Genomic DNA, 20059 nt, shown 5'->3' on the forward strand with positions numbered 1-20059 from the left:
CTGCGTGATCACATCATGGATGAGACAAAGGACAAGGTTTTACTCCATTTTGTATAGTCCTTATTAGAAACTTAATAGGCCACATTGTCACATTCTAATTGATGTAATTATCATTCACACTCCAAATGCTTCACATTTGTATCACAATCGGTCCTTGACAATGTAGACTATTTGATGTTTCTCTAGTTGACCATGACAACTCGTGGTCTGGTAAACAATTTATAAGTCATATAGCAATTCCAGATAGATAATGTAATTACAATAATAGCAATTACAAGCACAGGATGTATCAACCAATTTAACATCCTCTCTGCAGATGGAGAATATCCCATGAAAATGTCCCACCAGTGATGTGATGTAGCTTCTTGGATGGAAGAACCCATCTTAACTATTTTATCAGCTACTATAGTTGTTGTGACAGTATGGTATTGCACACTCTTATTCAATTGTTGAATCAATTGTTGTCCAAACTCTGAATGTTGGATTAGTTGTTTTAACTTAGTCAAATTCAAATCCCATGACTGCACTTCTAGAGTAAGTGGAGTACATTTTATATCTTTGGATATGATGTGATAATGAATTAACAAGAAAGTTTCATTATTCCAAACTAACACAGATACATTTTTCATGCATCCTACAAAGGGCGTTTCCATTCTTGGAATAACAGGAACATTAGCGACCACACATATTTTTTGAGGGGCTACTTCAACTAATAACTGATAGGTTAATGGCAATATAGTAAATTTACATACATTAATAGAACCCTGTAACAAGCATGATTCATAAGTCTTGGATTGTAATCTACAAATCTTTCCCTCTAATGTGTCATTGCAAAAAGATAAATCATGAGTATAATTCTGTGAATCTATGTAGGTCCCCTGGAACTCTTGCATCCAATAGTGCTGAGATCCTGGGGGCCCCAACAGTATAAACATTACTACAAATTTACACATAGTTTTTACCTTGGTTACATTGTATACATTGATTATACCATATATATATGTATCATTTTTGGAGCATCAATCTTGAGCCAGGATTGACTCGGTATGGCAGTTTTAAACACTTCTCGCCACACTGCTTCATTCCCAGTCATCAACTTAGTTTGTATAGCATCATGCTGTTGTATATAGTATACTACTTGCATAGTACATAGAGTGAAATTCAAAACTGTGCCAGTATTAACCTCTAAACCCTCTAAAATATTATCAGTTCTATTAACAGTCCTTGATAGAAAAGTGTCCACATCAATGGCTTATCGCCAAGGGTGCCATATGGTAGGCATCCATTGTCCTTGTAGAGTCAATGCATCCTGAATTCCTTTTCCAGCTTGGCTTAGCTTGTTGGCTATAGTCTCAATATCAAATCCATTGAGAGTACCAGTTACTGCACCGTATCCTCCCAGTAAAATATCATACCAAGCTCTTCTTTTTCTTTTCTGGTTACATTCAGGTAGAGGAAGAAATGTCACTGTAGTCATTATAACAGTTTTTTTTTTGTTCCCACTTTGGCACAAGTAGAGGGTATTCTTTTAATATGTCCTGGATCTACTTTTGTTATTAGGACTAGGCACATGGCACATGGCTAATTTGCTAGCTGTTTACAACATTTTAATTGTACTTTAGAATCAATGATTGTATTCAAATTGTCCTGGTACATCAAATACCAAGGCCTAAATAGGTTGCTGGAGGATTCCGGTGGTCCTCTCCAACCTTGTCCTTGTTCAAAAGATATATCAGCAACCAAACATGTTTTCTTTGCAAAACAGGTGAAATTATCCTAGGTTCGATTAGTAGGATTTCCTTTCCAACTCCATCCTAGTGTGGTGATGTTAGTCTTTTCCAATAAGGCACCAGGCGTTCAGGTTTTACTTCCGGCCAAATACCCGCCTTCAAGGATTCCAATAGTTAGGTACGTCTAAGGGAAAGAAACACAAACATTATATTTCCTCATTCTCTTAAGTAACATTTTTCCTGTGGAACATATTCCCATTTTTCTACTCCAGGTCTCATGATCAACAAGGTTCTAGCTTTCCCCACTGCTATCACTTCTGTGGGAGAGGGCGGTCCTTGGTTATGTAGAACCCATATTTTAGCTCCAAAATTGGTAGCATCAGAAGAGCCAAAACTTTTATCTCCCCTTATGTTAACTTCTAATGGGACAGACCCTTCTTTTGGAGTAGCATTATTGATGGGAATAAGAAATAACTGGGCAATTGTTTGGTTTTTCTCTGTACCCAAGTTGATCATCTCACCCTGATAATCTTCATCAATTACGCCTCCCAACACTACACATCCTTTCAGAGCTAAACTAGATCTTGTGACTATTTGCTCATAGTGAACTTTTGTAATTTTACATCCTAAACAAGTGGCTATTTCCTGAACCTTACCTGAGGAGATAAGATTTACCTCCATTGAGCTGAGATCCAAACCTGCCGACAGTGGTGTAGCTCGAATGGGTGTAACTGCATTTCCTGAATTTTCTTATACAGCAGTGAATCTACTATATTATTAACTTTTACAGTGATATTAGGGGTCAACATCCTCATTAAAGGAGTCATTGAATCAGTAATGGGCCTATTATTTAAAATCTGTAGATCCTCACTAAGGTGATCCTTCCATTGCCCATATGCACTGTCTGACGGGTTTAGCTTCTTTAGGGTGCTTTTAAGCAACCCATTCATCCTTTCCACTAACACTGCTGCTTGAGGATAGTAAGGCATATGATATACCCCGTGGATGTTGTTGTTTTGTGCATACTTTTTATCCTGTTTTCCAGTAAAATGTGACCCATTGTCTGATTGCATCTGCAACGGGACTCCATAATACTGGGTAACAGTTTCCAAAGTTCTCAGTGTACTCCATTGAGTGGCAGATTTACAAGGAAATCCTACCCTCAATCCTGAGTATGTATCCACTGCCGTACACAAATACCTGCATCCCCTTCTTTCTGGCAGAGGGCCAATGAAATCAATTTGCCAAATTGGAGCTGGTAGTTGTCCTCGACCTATGTGTCCCATTACTGTGTGGGGAACTTCTCTTTTCTGGCTATGTTGACATATGGGCAATTCTGGATGGTATCTTTAATTATGTCAAGGGTTAGAGGAATTCCTCTCTCTTGGGCCCACCTGTAAGTAGCTTTTTCTCCCAAGTGCCCCCTTTTGTTGTGTACCCTGAAGCCATGATTGCTTTTCTTTTTGGAAGAAGTGTCTGCTGTTCTGATCGCTGCTTGTTTATCTGCTTTGGAATTAAACAAACGTTCAAGTGAATCAGTTGGTACAGCATCAACATGAAAAACAGTAGTAGGGGTGTATTCAACAATTTATTTGTATCCCCTGGGAATTCGATACTTTTTCAAGGCAACTAGTTTAGAAGCTGGGAGAATATGTATTGGGGGCATTTATACCTTCCCTACCAATACCGGCTTAATTTTCCGTTTTTCTTACCCCAAATGCAAATTTTCCTTCTTTCAAATGTAGTGTTATCCCTTTAAGAATATCAATGTCAATAATGTATTCTGGTATCGGGACCACCAAAACGGGGTAGTTTCTAATGGGCAAGTTGCCTATTTTAAGGGCCACTTTGGTTTGTACCCCTGTAATCACCTTACCACCTAATCCTGCTATTTGTACTTTAGGACCTTTAAATTTGTAGGGATTTCCACATATTAAAGTAGCCGTACTAATCAAAGATGGGACTCTTTGAACATTACCCCCATTCCAGTGGATGCTAAGATTAACATAGGGGAGATCATCTCTTTTTATAAACACAGGGGTTTGGCTGGCTACTCATGCTGTTTTATTATGTGATCCTAAATCAGTGATTAATGACTTTTTCTTCATTTCTTGTGTTACCTCGGTTGCAACCGCGGCCGCCAGTTCCTCCCAAGGATACACAGCTTGATAATCTGTCCAAGAAATTTCCTATGGTTTAAGAACATCCTTCTTTTAGGGCTCTCCTGTGCTAGCCTTTTTTACTGATAATACTTTTTGTTTATACATTCTCTATAATTCCTGAGTTTCCTTCCCATCGATATGTTCCTTTTTCACCCCAGCTTTCAGCAGAGCTTGAAACTTATCTTTCCTCAAGACCCTACTAGAATCCCCTTCTTGTTTTTTCCTCCAATCTGAGTTATAAGGTTTACTGTTCCCCGAGTGTTTGGGGGCTGCAGGTTCTTTCGAATCTCTCATATCTTGCAACTTTCTCATTCTGGCCAACACTGTGCTAATAGCTTCTCCAGTCATTGTTACCGTAAGGGTTAAAATGACTGCTTTATATGCTGGAGGTGTGACTATTTCTTATGCTGGCTGTGAGAGGGTAGTTCAGGAAATCATCTTCCATCCCTAATACAGATAAGGCGCTACGCATTGCCTCCTCTTTTAGTCTCTCAAGACCATCCCTTATAGTATACCAGGGTTTCTCATTCAACGGCAAATCTAACTCTGCCGGATACCTGTTCTGGAAACAGTGAGCCAGAATTATAAGTAAATTCTGCACCCTTATCCCGGTATCCACAAAGTAGGTCTTAAAAGAACATTGTGTAATAGGGATAGATTGATAAACTTTCCCACATCTCCCTCATCCAGCATTACTCCCGTTCCTCCATATTCACTTACTCTGACCAACCACTGCATCTCACTTTCTCCTGTTCTCTCTAATCTTTTTCTGATAGGTTTGGCTAACACACTCGGGGGGGGGGGGTTTCTATTACAGGGTCTGGGGGGGTCCTCCCATTCTGAATTAGAGGAAGAATCCCACACATCCCCATCCCACTTATCTGGATTGCAATCTATTGAGGCTTCTGCAATAATTTTGTGCACCTTGTTTTTGTTAACTTTGCCCTTTCTTTTCCTGTATTTATTCTGGGCTATTTTTACAGCAGTATTTTCTGCAATGCTCTTATAATGCTGTAGTTTATCATTCAGAAGGCGGGTATTACACTCCAACACCACCTTCTTCCCTCCCAACTCAGTTTCTGCTCTAACTGAGACTCTTTCCTATGAAGTTGTTGATTGCACTCATGCATACGTCTGTAGGCACTTGCCAATATCCAACAATGTCTGCCTAAAGCAACTGCATCACCTGACTTAACAGGGACCTCCTCTAGTATGTGTACTAGATGAAGGGCTTACTACATCACCTGTCCTAACAGGGACCTCCTCTAGTATGTGTACTAGATGAAGGGGTTACTGCATCACCTGTCCTAACAGGGACCTCCTATAGTATGTGTACTAGATCGAGGGGTTACTGCATCACCTGACCTAACAGGGACCTCCTCTAGTATGTGTACTAGATGAAGGGGTTACTGCATCACCTGTCCTAACAGGGACCTCCTCTAGTATGTGTACTAGATCGAGGGGTTACTGCATCACCTGTCCTAACAGGGACCTCCTCTAGTATGTGTACTAGATCGAGGGGTTACTGCATCACCTGACCTAACAGGGACCTCCTCTAGTATGTGTACTAGATCGAGGGGTTACTGCATCACCTGACCTAACAGGGACCTCCTCTAGTATGTGTACTAGATCGAGGGGTTCTGACCCTTTTAATTTTGCTTCCCATGGTTCCAACAATCCTAAACTACACAATTCCTGCACCACATTATCATACGGAGACTGGGACCAGCCCGGGACGTGTACATGTGGCGAGGTTTTGGTATCTTTCTTTTTCCGGAACATCTTGGCACCGTGCCAATTGTCAAAAATTTGCACTAATGTACGGTGTCCAATATGCTTCCACCCTATGTAATTAGTTTTAGGATATCCCCTATGGTTCTTTAGATATCGCTTCCGATATCCTGCCGACTACGCCAATTTATGTATTACTGAGTCAGCTAAGTGCGGGCAGTACCCAAACATACGAAGCGCTCACCAACACACAGATTGGGATTAATAAAACAGTAATACTTTATTATTGAAAATTACATAAAACCATATAATTATATCCTTATCACATAATTCTTATAATCATGAGAAGCAAACATCAATATATTTACCGGATATTGTAGCATCACTTCCCTATCGGGGGACCTCGACAGAGGAAGGCAGTTTCCCGGCTTGCATCACAGACAGACGTGCGTCCACTTGTCCCGTCTGGAAAGTCCCTGCCCCCTGTCAGGATCCCCTTGCTTTTATAACATTTCATAAACAAAGGCATTATCTATATTAGATACTGCCGCATCATCATTTTGTATCATATATGAACATGAAATGAACAAAGGCATTATTCCGTACTAGATACTGTCACATCATCATTTTGTAACATATGTATCAATGATCACGCGCTGGTATGTGCAGAAGACTTGTTATTGTCCTGTGCAGCGCGTGATTCTCGCTTTTAACACTGCGTGATCACATCATGGATGAGACAAAGGACAAGGTTTTACTCCATTTTGTATAGTCCTTATTAGAAACTTAATAGGCCACATTGTCACATTCTAATTGATGTAATTATCATTCACACTCCAAATGCTTCACATTTGTATCACAATGTTCTGGTAGACTATCTGACAACCAAAGTTGATAAGTGTTATTGTATTAATTGGAAGATGGAAATTTTATGTATGGATACAATTGAGAGAGAAAGTCTACCTTCTGTTTTTGATATGTAATGTTTTTAAATTTATAAAAAAAAAAAAAAAAAAAAAAGATATAATTCATGGGGATCAAAACGGGTTTATACCTGGTAGAAATACATTTTTGCAATATACATAGAAACCCATTGCCATTAAAATAAGAATGGAAACAAAGATAGTTGGAGGGGGTTGTGGGGGACCGGACGATAAGATCTGTTTATATGCAGATGACCTAGCTCTTTTCTTACAAAATGCTCCCACATCTATCCCAATTGCAATTAAGGTAGTAGAGGAATTTGGTAGATTTTCTGGTTTAAAAATAAACTGGGGGAAGTCCATTATGCTGGCCCTAGACCCACTGGTAAAAAACTGGGCGAGGGAAAACATTACATTAGCCTGTGTCAAGAAATTTCAATATCTGGGTGTGGAGGTTTAGGTTGGAAGAATTTTACGGTTTAAATTTGGCACCACGAGTTGGAACACTGAGGAAAAGAATTGGAGGTTGGAAAAAACTTCCACTCTCTAAGGCAGATAAAATTGGGCTTATTAAAATGGTAATTTTACCGCAGGTATTATACTTTCTGTCAGCTTCACCATTTTAACAATACAGGAATGCAAAAAAAGGGGTAGCCAGTAGGGTGCGCTTGTAACCAGAAAAAAAGGAGATGAAATCTTCAAATGTAACGGGATTCACAATATTTCTTGTTAAACATAAAAATTAGAGATGAGCGAACATACTCGTCCGAGCTTGATGCTCGTTCGAGCATTAGCGTACTCGAAACTGCTCGTTGCTCGGACGAATACTTCGCCCACTCGAGAAATACTTCTCCTGCAATTATGATTTTTGGCAGCCAGAAACAGAGCCAATCACAAGCCAGGAGACTCTGCACTCCACCCAGCATGACGTGGTACCCTTACACGTCGATAGCAGTGGTTGGCTGGCCTGATCAGGTGACCCTGGAATAGACTAGTCCCTGCCCGCGCTGCTCGTATCATTCTCTGTCTGGATGCCGCTAGGTAGAGAGCTGCTGCTGGTCAGGGAAAGCATTAGGGTGTTCTATTAGAATAGTGTTAGGCAGGAGTGATTCTACAAGAACCCAACAGCCCTTCTTAGGGCTACAATAACGTTTTATTTTACTTTTTTTTGGTTTGCCTGTGGCTGGGCTTGCTGCCATTAGTAGTGCAGCTAGTACCATATTGTGAGGAATTTGCAGGGAGACTTGCTACCATTGTGTTTAGCTCTTAGTGACACACATATCCACCTTAAACACCGAAGTGGGACAATTTATTAGGGGTTTGATTAGAATTAGGCAGAGTCTGCTGATTTTTTTTTTTTTACCTTTATTTCTTTTTATAGCTCAAAGTCATCTTGCAAAGCAGTGTGCTTTCAGTGTAGGCTAGAAAATAGCCATAGGAGAACCCCAACGGCTTACTTAGGCCTACAATAGCGTTATATTTTCCTTTTTTTTGTTTGCTTGTGGCTGGGCTTGCTGGCATTAGTAGTGCAGCTGGTACCATATTGTGAGGAATTTGCAGGGAGACTTGCGACCGTTGTGTTTAGCTCTTAGTGACACACATATCCACCTTAAACACCGAAGTGGGACAATTTATTAGGGGTTTGATTAGAATTAGGCAGAGTCTGCTGATTTATTTTTTTTTACCTTTATTTCTTTTTATAACTCAAAGTCATCAGGCACAGCACAAAATCCAGTTGTGTGCTGTCAGTGTAGGTTAGAAACTAGCCATAGCAATAGGATAGCATTGTTTTGTTTAAAAAAAATAAAAAAAAATAAACACAAAAAAAAATTTTTTTAAAGTTTACACTTTAATTTGGAAAATGTTTAACCCGAGGGCGAGGGGTAGAGGACGAGGGCGTGGACGTGGGCGTCCAACTACTGCAGGGGTCAGAGGCCGTGGTCCTGGGTGGGGTGAGACACCACCTGCTGATGAGGGAGCAGGGGAACGCCGCAGAGGGCTAGATTTTCAGAAGTCTGGAGGTTCTTTAAAGAAACACCGAATGACCGACGGACTGTGGTGTGCAACCTGTGCCAAACCAGGATCAGCAGGTGTTCCACAACTACTAGCTTAACTACCACCAGTATGCGTAGGAATATGAATGCTAAACACCCCACTCAATGGCACCAAGCCCGTTCACCTCCGGCCGGGCACACCACTGCTCCTTCCCCTGTGTCATCTGCTAGTCAGCCCCCTGCCCAGGACCCCGGCCCAAACACCTCCCGTGCGAAAACCCCATCTTCGCCTCCACGATCCTCCACAGCATCAACCAGCGTTCAGCTCTCCATACCCCAGACGCTGGAGCGCAAAAGGAAGTATAGCACAACCCACCCACACGCCCAAGCCCTCAACGTCCACATCTCCAAGTTGCTTAGCCTGGAGATGCTGCCCAATAGGCTGGTAGAGACCGAGGCCTTTTGAAACCTCATGGCGGCGGCCGCCCCTCGGTATTCGGTCCCCAGCCGCCACTACTTTTCCCAATGTGCCGTCCCAGCCCTGCACAAGCACGTGTCAGAGAACATCATCCGTGCCCTGACCAACGCCGTTTCTGACAAGGTCCACCTGACAACGGACACGTGGACGAGTGCTGCCGGGCAGGGCCACTATATATCGCTGACGGCACATTGGGTTAACTTGGTGGAGGCTGGGAGCAAGTCTGACCCTGGGGCTGGTCATATACTGCCGACGTCGAGGATTGCGGGGCCTACCTCGGTCCAGGTCTCAAAGGCCTACTATGCCTCCTCCTCCTCCCACCCCTCCTCCACCTCCTCCTCCTCCGAATTACCATCCGTGGGCATGGCGCCATCAGTCGGTAGCTCTAGGCACAGCAGCAGTGCCGTCGCTAAGCGACAGCAGGCGGTGCTCAAAATGCTGAGCCTAGGTGATAAAAGGCACACCGCCCAAGAGCTATTACAGGGCATCACGGCACAGACCGATCTGTGGCTGGCACCGCTGAACCTGAAGCCAGGTATGGTTGTGTGTGACAACGGCCGTAACCTGGTGGCAGCTCTGCAACTCGGCAGACTGACACATGTGCCATGCCTGGCCCATGTGTTAAATCTCATAGTATAGCGTTTCCTCAAGGCATACCCCAATCTGTCTGATTTCCTCATGAAGGTGCGCCGCATCTGTGCGCATTTCAGGAAGTCCAGCACAGATGCTGTCACTCTCAGGGCAGCGCAGCGCCGCCTCCAACTGCCCGCTCACCGACTGTTGTGCGACGTGCCCACGAGGTGGAATTCAACATTAACCATGTTATCCAGAGTTTACCAGCAGCGCCGAGCCATTGTAGACTGCCAGATGTCAACTTCCACCAGAACTGGTAGTCAGGTCAGTCAGCTTCCTCCAGTCTACAATGAGGAGTGGACGTGGATGGCTGATATCTGTCAGGTGCTGAGTAACTTTGAGGAGTCAACACAGATGGTCAGTGGCGATGCCACCATCATCAGCCTCACCATCCCGCTGCTTGGCCTGTTGAAAAACTCTCTGGTCAGCATGAAGTCGGAAGCTTTGTGCTCGTCATAAGAGACGGGGGAAGAAGATTCCCTTGTTGATAGCCAAAGCACCCTTAGGTCTGTTTCTCAGCGCATATCGGAGGAGGTGGAGGAGGATGAGGAGGAAGAGGAGGAGAATGTTGGCGAGACAGAAGAGGGGACCATTGTTCAGTCCTTCACTGTTCAGCGTGTATGGGCAGAAGAAGAGGAGTTGGAGGAGGAGGAAATGGGCAGTCAGGCCAGTGAGGGGAGTGAATTCTTACGCGTTGGTACTCTGGCGCATATGGCAGATTTTATGCTAGGCTGCCTATCCCGTGACCCTCGCGTTCAAAGAATTTATTCCAGCACCGATTACTGGGTATTCACTCTCCTGGACCCATGGTACAAGCAAAATCTTTCCACTCTCATCCCTGGAGAGGATAGGAGTGTGAGAATGCATGAATACCAGCAGGCCCTGGTGCACAAGCTGAAACAGTATTTCCCTTCTGACAGCGCTAGCGGCAGAGGGCGTACTTCTGCGGGACACGTAGCGAGGGAGAGTAGGCGAGCAGGCAGCTTTTCCAGCACTGGCAGGGGTACGCTTTACAAGGCCTTTGCCAGTTTTATGTCACCCCAGCAAGACACTGTCACCTGTCCCCAGTCTCGGCAGAGTAGGGCTGATCTTTACAGAAAGATGGTGAGGGAGTACGTAGCTGACCATACCATCGTCCTAAATGATCACACAGCTCCCTACAACTACTGGGTTTCAAAGCTGGACATGTGGCACGAACTGGTGCTGTACGCCTTGGAGGTTCTTGCCTGCCCTGCCGCTAGCGTGTTGTCCGAGCGGGTTTTCAGTAAAGCTGGTGGCATCATCACCGATAAGCGTACACGCCTGTCGACTGACAGCGCTGACAGGCTGACGCTTATCAAGATGAATAAAGCCTGGATTTCTCCGGATTTTCATTCTCCACCAGGTGAAAGATGCTCAACCTGAATAATGCATGCACTCCTTCTCCTCATTGTTCTCCTTCTCCTCCTCTTTGTACACTAAAGCAGAGGAAACTGGCTATTTTTTGCCAGGGCCAACTGTCTCTAGCTATAGTACTCTATGTATTTAATTTTTCTGGAGGGCCACCTACCCGGTCCTCTGTTTTAAACAATTTTTGGGAGTGCCACATACAGGCACTCAATCTATTTAATTTTTCTGGAGGACCACCTACCTGCTCCTCTGGTTTGAAAACTTTTTTGGACTGCCACATACAGGCACTCAATGTATTTAATTTTTCTGGAGGACCACCTACCTGCTCCTCTGGTTTGAAAACTTTTTTGGACTGTCACATACAGGCACTATCCAAATTAAGTTGTCTCCATAGCAGCCTCCACATGTCGTCTTTTTAGCTGGCTCCACACGTTGTCTCTATAGCTGCCTCCATACATGGTCTCCATATCAAACGAACTGTGTCAGGCAGAATTTTGGGTTGTTTTCATGGATTCCACATCAAACTTGTTATCTTTGTCGCCACCCTGCTGTGTAATCCACAAAATATACTGGCAAACTTTTATCATTTACCGATATTATTTCAGCGCTTCTTGCGCATCTGTTTACATTCCCCTCACCTGCCATAACCCAAACTTATAAGAACGCTACTACACTTGATCTTATACAAAAGGTTCTTAGAAGTGCTGTTTGGGGAGTAGCCTAAAGACAGGGGCTTGGATTGGCGAAAGCTCGCATGGCAGCGGAGTCTCAAGATCCAACTAACATAGTTTTAACTGCAGCACCTTTAATCTACTACTAGTTCACTGCCTCCATACATGGTCCCCTTATCAAACGAGCTGTGTCAGGCAGAATTTTGGGTTGTTTTCATGGCTTCCATGTTAACTTTGTCGCCACCCTGCTGTGTAATCCACAAAATATACTGGCAAACTTTTATCATTTACCGATATTATTTCAGCGCTTCTTGCGCATCTGTTTACATTCCCCTCATCCGCCATATCCCAAACTTATAAGAACGCTACTACACTTTTTCTTATACAAAAGGTTCTTAGAAGTGCTGCTTGGGGAGTAGCCTAGAGACAGGGGCTTGGATTGGCGAAATATCGCCTGGCAGTGGACCGCCAGCTCCATCCCAAGATTAGGCAGCCTCAGAGGCATCCATGCATGCTGCCCCTGCTGTTTCCTGTCCATTTTGCCTCCACAGCGTCCACCAATGTCTCATTTCAACTCTCTATACCCCAGACGCTGGAGCACGATAGGATATGCAGCACATCATCCCCTTATCAAACGAGCTGTGTCAGGCAGAATTTTCAGGTGTTTCACCAGATACATAGTGGAACTCGGCCCATCTGTCGCCGCCATGCTGGAGACCTGAAGTTGCAATCATAGCAGCGCAATATGGATGCCCCATACTGTCGCTCTTAATCATGGAACCATTTCTGTAAAAACAATTAAAAATAGAACCACTATTTTTCTAGGTGAAATATTCAAACGATCCGGCGTGCTTTGAAAATTATAATTTTTTCAAAGTAAACGCTTCTGGCCCCCAGGCCCATTTTGGGTGGGGAGGAGCCGAGAGACTTATGCCGAAATGCTGGCATAAGTGGCTGGATAATTGGAAACCTAAGTGGTAATTGAAGCTTAATATTTATAAATAAAGTATAGATATAGTATATTATAGTATGGTATAGTATATAGTATATAGTATAGTATAGATAAGCTGTGATAGTGACTGTTAAGCAAAGGGCAAGAGGCACAATAAGAGATAACATAGGGATTACATAATTAAATTATTTACATAATTAGATTATTAGAATAAACTTAATACATTAGCAAGTAATAGATTTTAAGGCTGTTATTACTTGCTAATTTTATGTTTATTTTTCTTTTCATCTCCTATTATTATTTTATCAGTTTTGGTCCCCGAAACGCGTTGCCACTGGATTTTTATGTTTAACAATAAATATTGTGAATCCCGTTACATTTGAAGATTTCATCTCCTTTTTTTCTGGTTACAAGCGCACCCTACTGGCTCCCCCTTTTTTTGCATTCCTGTATTGTTTACGTTACGGTGCCTCTGGTTATCGGTATTTTAGAGAGCCCAGGAGTAACTGTAGTAACCTAAGTTTACAAATAAGGAACCTTTTCCATTCTAATGGATTACTAATACCACTTACTAACAAGTGGTTACCAGGTGAGCACCCACCTTTCTCACCAAATTTGGTACCGACTTGTCTCTACGTTATTACGCGAGGCGCCGTCCTCTTCCGTTGTTGTTTTTGTTTTCCTTTCTCTAGCTTCACCATTTTGGATTGAAGACTCTTTCTTCAAAATGATTGAAGCAATACTGAACAGTCTGATTTGTGGAAGAAAGAGAATTAGGATGAAAATAATTTTTTTGTATAAACCAGTAGGTGAAGGGGGATTGATTCACTGTGTTCTTCACTGTTCTTCACTGTTTCATTAAGTAAATGCTCGATCTCGAGCCGGCAAGATACTCGTCCGAGCAACGAGCCGTTTCGAGTATGCCAATACTCGAACGAGCATCAAGCTCGGACGAGTATACTCGCTCATCTCTAGTTATATGGATTAAAACCGGAAGATTGGTTACAGTATATTCAACTAAAGCACAGAATGAAATATAATAATCATGGGATAAGAATGAAATTGGACTCACATAAGTGTATTGGTTTTGTTAAAGCAGAGGGTAATAATAAGAAGATTCCGTCTAAAATATAAAGGTTCTTAAGGGATAATTATTCGGGGAATATGATACATGAATCTAAAGGTAAATGGAAAGAGATGATTGGGACACTTACTAAGGAAAAATGGAAAGTAATTCACAGAAACACTAAATTATGTTCACTAAATTGGAATCATAGGCCAATTTATTTTAATCTGTTGCACCAGGTGTATTATACTCCAATGGCTTTGTGTAAAATGAAATTGAAGGAAGATTCCAGGTGTTGGATATGTCAATTGCCTGATGCAGACTTTTTACATATGGTATGGCAGTGCCCGTTTATAAAAAAACTTCTGGATCAAAATATTTGGAAAAATAGATGACACACTTAGGATTGATCTTCCTGTAGTCATTCCCATAGCTATTTTTGGCCTGTTGGACAACCCAAAAATGACCAACCTATACAGTAAATGGATCAGTAGGTTGATTAACATAGCAATGGTAATTATATCCAAACTTCCTCCAAAATGGAGAGCTGGTGGAAACTTACTATGCAGATAAGAGAATATGAACTTAATCGATCCAAAATGACACGAACAGAGCACAAATGGAAGAAGATCTGGTCTCCATGGCAGTAGAGTGTGTATTTGATACCTTTTTTTTTTTTGTAGCGGACGGATCTGCCAGAGGGTGGGGAGGGGTTCGGTTGTGCAACTCCATTTTTCCTGTAAAAAAGAAGGTCTACTAGTGCAAGTTTATTGAGACAAGCAATATGGAACTTTTTTTGTATGGAGGTAGGAATTACAATGTAAACAGTAGATTATATGTGACATGACACAAGTTTTTTTGATAAGCTCCCTTATGATAATACTATTGTATGCCCATTTGCCTGTATAGAGAATGCACACTTCTTTTATGAGACATTGTTTTTGTATATTGTTGATGTAAATAAACTTTTGATATTAAAAAAAAATTAAAAAAAATAAACTCATTCTAACTGTCAATAAAAGCTTTTGTTACTCATAATATGATTGCACTTGTATTTCTGTATGTGATAAAAACATTTTGGCCATGACTGTAAAGGGGTCTGAATACTTTTTGTACCTACTGTATATACAGTGCCTTGCAAATGTATTTAGCCTCCTTGAACTTTTTTAGCTTGATACCAAACAGGTGGATTATATTTATCATCATCAGTCAATTAGAAGAACATTGGATCATTCAGAGATCCTAGCTGAAGTTCTGCAGTGAGTTTGCTGCACCGAAATGAAAGGGGTTGAACAATATTACACGCCCCACTTTTCAGTTTATTATTGTTTATAAAAGTTTAAAATATCCAATATATTTTGTTCCACTTTTCAATTGTGTCCCACATATTGTTAATTCTTCACCAAAAAAATACAATATTATATCTTTACTTTTGAAGGCTGAAATGTGGCAAAAGGTAGAAAAGTTCAAGGGGGTCAAATTCTTTCACAACACACTGTATCTTTAGATTTACCTTTGCACTGTTGGTATTGTACTTGTAACTGTTTTAACTTATGTGAACTGCCAAATCAACACATTGGGGCATATTTATCAGGACCTCTGCGCACCGCCACTGGCGCAGAGGCCCTGAAATAATCGCAAATGCTAGCTTATTGCTAGCTTTTGAGATTCTTTTCCCCAATCCGCCACCTTCACGCAAGTGGGGCGTGATGGGGCGTGAAGAGGGGGTGCGGCCGAACGAGCGGGGGGCGCGGCCAGACGGGAGTGGGCCGGCGCGGGGCGTTACTGTCCCCGCGCCTGCGCACTCGCTGCTGTCGGCGACTTTTCATATTTGAAAAGTCGCCGGCTGCGTATTTTTCTACGCCAGGCCCTGCCTGGCGTAGGATAAACGCTGCGCTGCTGGCAGCTCGATACATCAAGAGGCAGAAGCCTCTTGATGTATCGGGCTGCGAATTCTCAGCGGCAGGGCGATCATACGCTGGCGCAGGGGCGCCAGCGTATGATAAATATCCCCCATTCAGTCCAGTTAACCACACCTTCTGGCGTTTGGCCTTTCATCATACTTACATATTTGTATCCATTCTTTAATGTGTATGCTATGATTAATAGTGCTTAATTTACATTCTGCCTGAAACATGTCAGCTACTGTGGACATACTTGTCAATTTCCTGTACCAATAAATCAAGATGTTTAGACACAGTGCCAATATCTTTTTCTATTTTTTCATTTGCAGCTGCAGTCCAGACAGAAATTGGTCCAGGGCATATTGCTTCCTTCATTGGAGTTCTGTTGTTTTGAATTAATGGGAGCAGCTTGAAGATATGTGCATGTTTGTTCTCCTTAAGAAGTTTACACAAGGAAACCATGCAGACACTATAAAGATATTGCCATTGAGGACCCCAGAGCTGCAAACCAACTATGCTAGCCAACCACCCATACCATACACGCTTAAAAAATTGATAAGGCTTAAGCTGCAGGGGGAACATCTGAGGTTTTTTTTAATTATTTTACAACCACAAAAAATTGAAAATTCCATGGCCAAGAATAGATAAATCTCATTCAGAAGAGAGTAGACAGGACACCCAAACCATTATGTAATAAGTTCAAACTAGCTGTGTGTGTTAAGATCAAGCTCTTACCTTCTAAAGTAGTATACCAGTATACAGGTATGTGAATAAACCCTTATTGTACATTGTCAAGTCGGTTAGGTCTCATTCACTCACTGTGACCAATTTGACATGCTTTGTGCAGCGCTGCGTTATCTGTGTGCGCTATATAAATAAAGAATTATTATTATTATTATTATTTTGTTTCAATATTTTTTTAAAACGTGATTCAAAGGTAGGTGGTTGAAGCTTGGCTTCAGAAGATATGCATTTACACTGAAACACTTGCCATAGGGAACAAGAACCACATGTTTTTCAGTGTAAACACATGGATGATCAGGTCAAGCTCCCTGACTCCTGCTTCCAGTTTCATACGCTTGTCTCAAAGATTAAGCCATACACTTAAATACATGCATTTAATTACAAAATACTTTTTATGCAGGATGTGAATGGGGCATTTATTTAGCTCTAGGTTGCATGGTAGGAGCACATGGCCAAGTGTAAAGAGCCATAATGTAGAAAAGTAAATTCAAAGTAAATGATTAAGTCATGTCAGGCACTGGGACTATTGCCATTGAACAGCACACAGTATATATAAACTCTTTGTCGACCCCCTCTGTTTTCTCTTTTTTTGATTAATACAGTAGCTGACTATTTATCATACCAAAGTAATCTCTGTGAATTTACCCTGCTAAAGGTATGTGTTTTGCCATGTTCTATATAATAGAACATGGCAAAACACATACCTTTAGGCACTATTCTGTGTTCCTTCAAAAAAATTTTTTTGAAACTAAACTCTTTGTCATATACCTGTCCAGAAAACATCCACAACCTGACTCTGTACAGTGGTGAATTCACCCTGTATTGAACCTGACTTTCTACCAAACTACCTGCAGCTGATAAGCCACCATAAGGGGCAAACCTGCTATCAGGAACCTAACTAACGGATCCTGAGAGACCCTGCAAGATAATTGGAAAAACTTACTTTATCTGGAAGCTGCTGGTTTATGGAGAGGACAGGTAACAAGAAGTCACAGATAGACCAATATTCACACTGGGAGACAGGCGGACAAACAGCAGATACTGACAAGCAGAGTTGGACAGAACACGGTGAAAACCAAGATGGTGGCGAAGATCAAGTAAACATAGCAGAGGATTGATACACAGAATTGCAAGGTAATAGGGAACACCGTAATCGGGAAAAGGCATGAGGAGACTAGTAGGAAAAAGAAGGTATAATGGGACTGCCCCAGCAGCTGGCTGGATCGTCCATCCATCACTCTAGTAATCCTTGCAGGGCTGGGCTGCAAGAGCTGGGTGTGGCTGAATCAGTTACAACACAGCAGTAACCTAAGCCTCAGTTCACACACACAAAAGAAAAATTAACGGCACCTAAGCCATACTCTGCGAACAGAGATAGATATGGCATGGATGTTACATTCTTAAACAATGTTTTTTATTGAGGGACATGTATCAGCCTGGTAATCAGGCATTAAAGGAAACCTACCACTTTGAAATGGTCATTATGACCCACATTAACCTGCACATAAGGCGAGATGAGCTGGTGCAGGCACATATTTTGGTTAATCAAATATTGAAATGGATAGTTTCATAGTTTATACGGTTGAAAAAAGACACTTGTCCATCAAGTTCAAACAAGGAAGGGAAGGGATTCGATGAGGAAGGGATTTAGGGGAAACAATTATATATAACTTAGCCATCAATGTTATTTAAGATGGATTATAACTATAGATTCAGAACTTTGCTAATAACCCACTCGGCGCTTGACTCTACGTCACACCGCTTGAGCATTTGCATACTAGGGGAGGCATGCAGAGTGCCATCCCCGCCTCCCCCCAACCACCCTTCTTCGCTCCTGAGAGCCGGGGACATCACCAAACCCTCAGGAGCATTAGAGCATGGCGGCTCACATGGCGGCTGTGCGTGCTATCACGAGGCAGGGAGAGCACTGAAGTCTCACCGCCATCGTCACAAGACTTCGGTGATAGTAGGCGCAGCCGCCATTTTCTGCTTGGACCTCCCGTTGCTGACCCCGAATTTGGACTTGATATTGCCCCTCTGCCGCCTGCCCTGACCCTGAGCCTGGACCTTACCTCGAGACTGTCTTTCACTAAGGTACCTCGACTTCGGCTGCCACCGCGGGCTATTCACACCTGTGGAATGACCTGGTGGTATCCTGCCGCAGCAAGTCCAACCCGCTTCGTGGCGGGCTCTGGTGAAAACCAGGTGCCACTTAGACTCCGGTCCCAGGTGTTGGCTAGTACCATCTCCCGCGGTTGTCCAGAGGATCCACTGATCCATACCCTGACAGTAAGATCCGGCCATGGATCCCGCTGAGGTTCCGCTTCCCACTCAAAGCAACTTTGGCTCTATAGTGGTCCAGCAATCCCGGGATATTGTCGCTCAATGCAAACAGCCTATTTAAGTCACCACCATGCTGCAACAGCTGCTAGCCGCTCTGCAACAGCAACAGGTTCCTGTGTCTGTTCCCGCGGCTCCTGCCACCCCAGTCTGTCTTCCTGCCACTGAACCCTGGCTACGGCTGTCTATGCTAGGAAAGTTTGACAGAGATCCAAAAAAGTGCAGGGGCTTTATATCCCAGTGCTCCCTGCAGATAGAACTCATGCCTTCGCAATTTGTCTCGGAGCGATCCAAGGTGGCATTCTTCGTCAGTCTTCTCTCTGGGAAAGCCCTGGCCTGGGCTACCCCTCTTTGGGACAGAGGTGACCCGGTCACGGCTACTCTCGCGGCTTTTCTGGCTGAGATCTGGGCCGTATTTGAAAAACCTGCACAGGCTTCCTCTGCCAAGACTGCGTTGTTGAACCTGCGCCAAGGCAACTCGTCTGTGACAAAGTATGCAGTTCAGTTCCACACCCTGGCCTCTGAACTTGCCTGGAACGATGCAGCTCTCATCGCCACCTTTAAGAAAGGACTCTCAGTGCAGGTGAAAGACGCACTGGCGGCTCGGGACCTGCCGTCAACTCTGAGTGGTCTCATCACACTGGCCACTTGGATTGATGTTCAGTTTAAGAAGCGCAACGAGGAACTACGCTCCGAGCATCCTCAAGCCCATGTAAGACATTTTCCTCGCCTAGCACCTGCCTTCCAAAGGTCGCTCCAGCCTCGGCCTGTATCGTCTGCTGAAGAACCTATGCAGGTGGACATAATCTGGCTCGCCCTACAAGAGCGTTCCAAACTACGTCAAGAGAACCTCTGCCTGTATTGTGCCAGTCCAGAGCACTTCATCGGGACTTGTCCTGTTCGTCCCCAACGTCCGGGAAACACCAGCACCTAGGGTTCTTGGGAGAAGCGTCCCTAGGTGTGAGTCAAGCTTCTCCACGCCTGATGCTGTGCTCCTTAGCGTTGGCACCGGCACCCAGATCCAGGTTTCTGCTTTCCTGGATACAGGCTCTACAGCAAACTTTATGGATGTAGCCCTGGTCTCCCAGCATCACTTCCCAGTGGTTCATCTCGAGAAACCATTGTCCATTGCCTCAGTCAGTGGCCAGATTCTTTCCGTGCCCATCTGGTTTCGCACGAACGCCTGTTTCTGCAAGTTGGTGCTTTACATAAAGAGAGACTTTGTTTTTTTGTACTACCCCAAAGCATTTCCACCCTCCTGTTGGGTCTTCCCTGGTTGCAGCATCATGCCCCTGTGCTGGACTGGTCTTCTGGGGAGATTCTCCTTTGGGGCCCGGCTTGT

General features: G+C 43.3%; 2 long non-coding RNA genes across 2 annotated transcripts in view; one reads left to right on the forward strand and one right to left on the reverse strand.

Moving 5' to 3' along the window:
- LOC140064064 (uncharacterized) overlaps nt 1-20059 on the forward strand; it is a 67508-nt gene that overhangs the window by 12945 nt on the left and 34504 nt on the right. The window lies entirely within an intron of this gene.
- LOC140064061 (uncharacterized) lies at nt 1451-3669 on the reverse strand. Its single transcript, XR_011847687.1, has 2 exons — nt 3125-3669; nt 1451-1914 (listed from the first exon to the last, which is right to left on the reverse strand). It is a non-coding gene; the product is annotated as an uncharacterized lncRNA (long non-coding RNA).

This window comes from Engystomops pustulosus, chromosome 6 (assembly GCF_040894005.1).
Source record: "Engystomops pustulosus chromosome 6, aEngPut4.maternal, whole genome shotgun sequence".
NCBI lineage: Eukaryota > Metazoa > Chordata > Amphibia > Anura > Leptodactylidae > Engystomops > Engystomops pustulosus.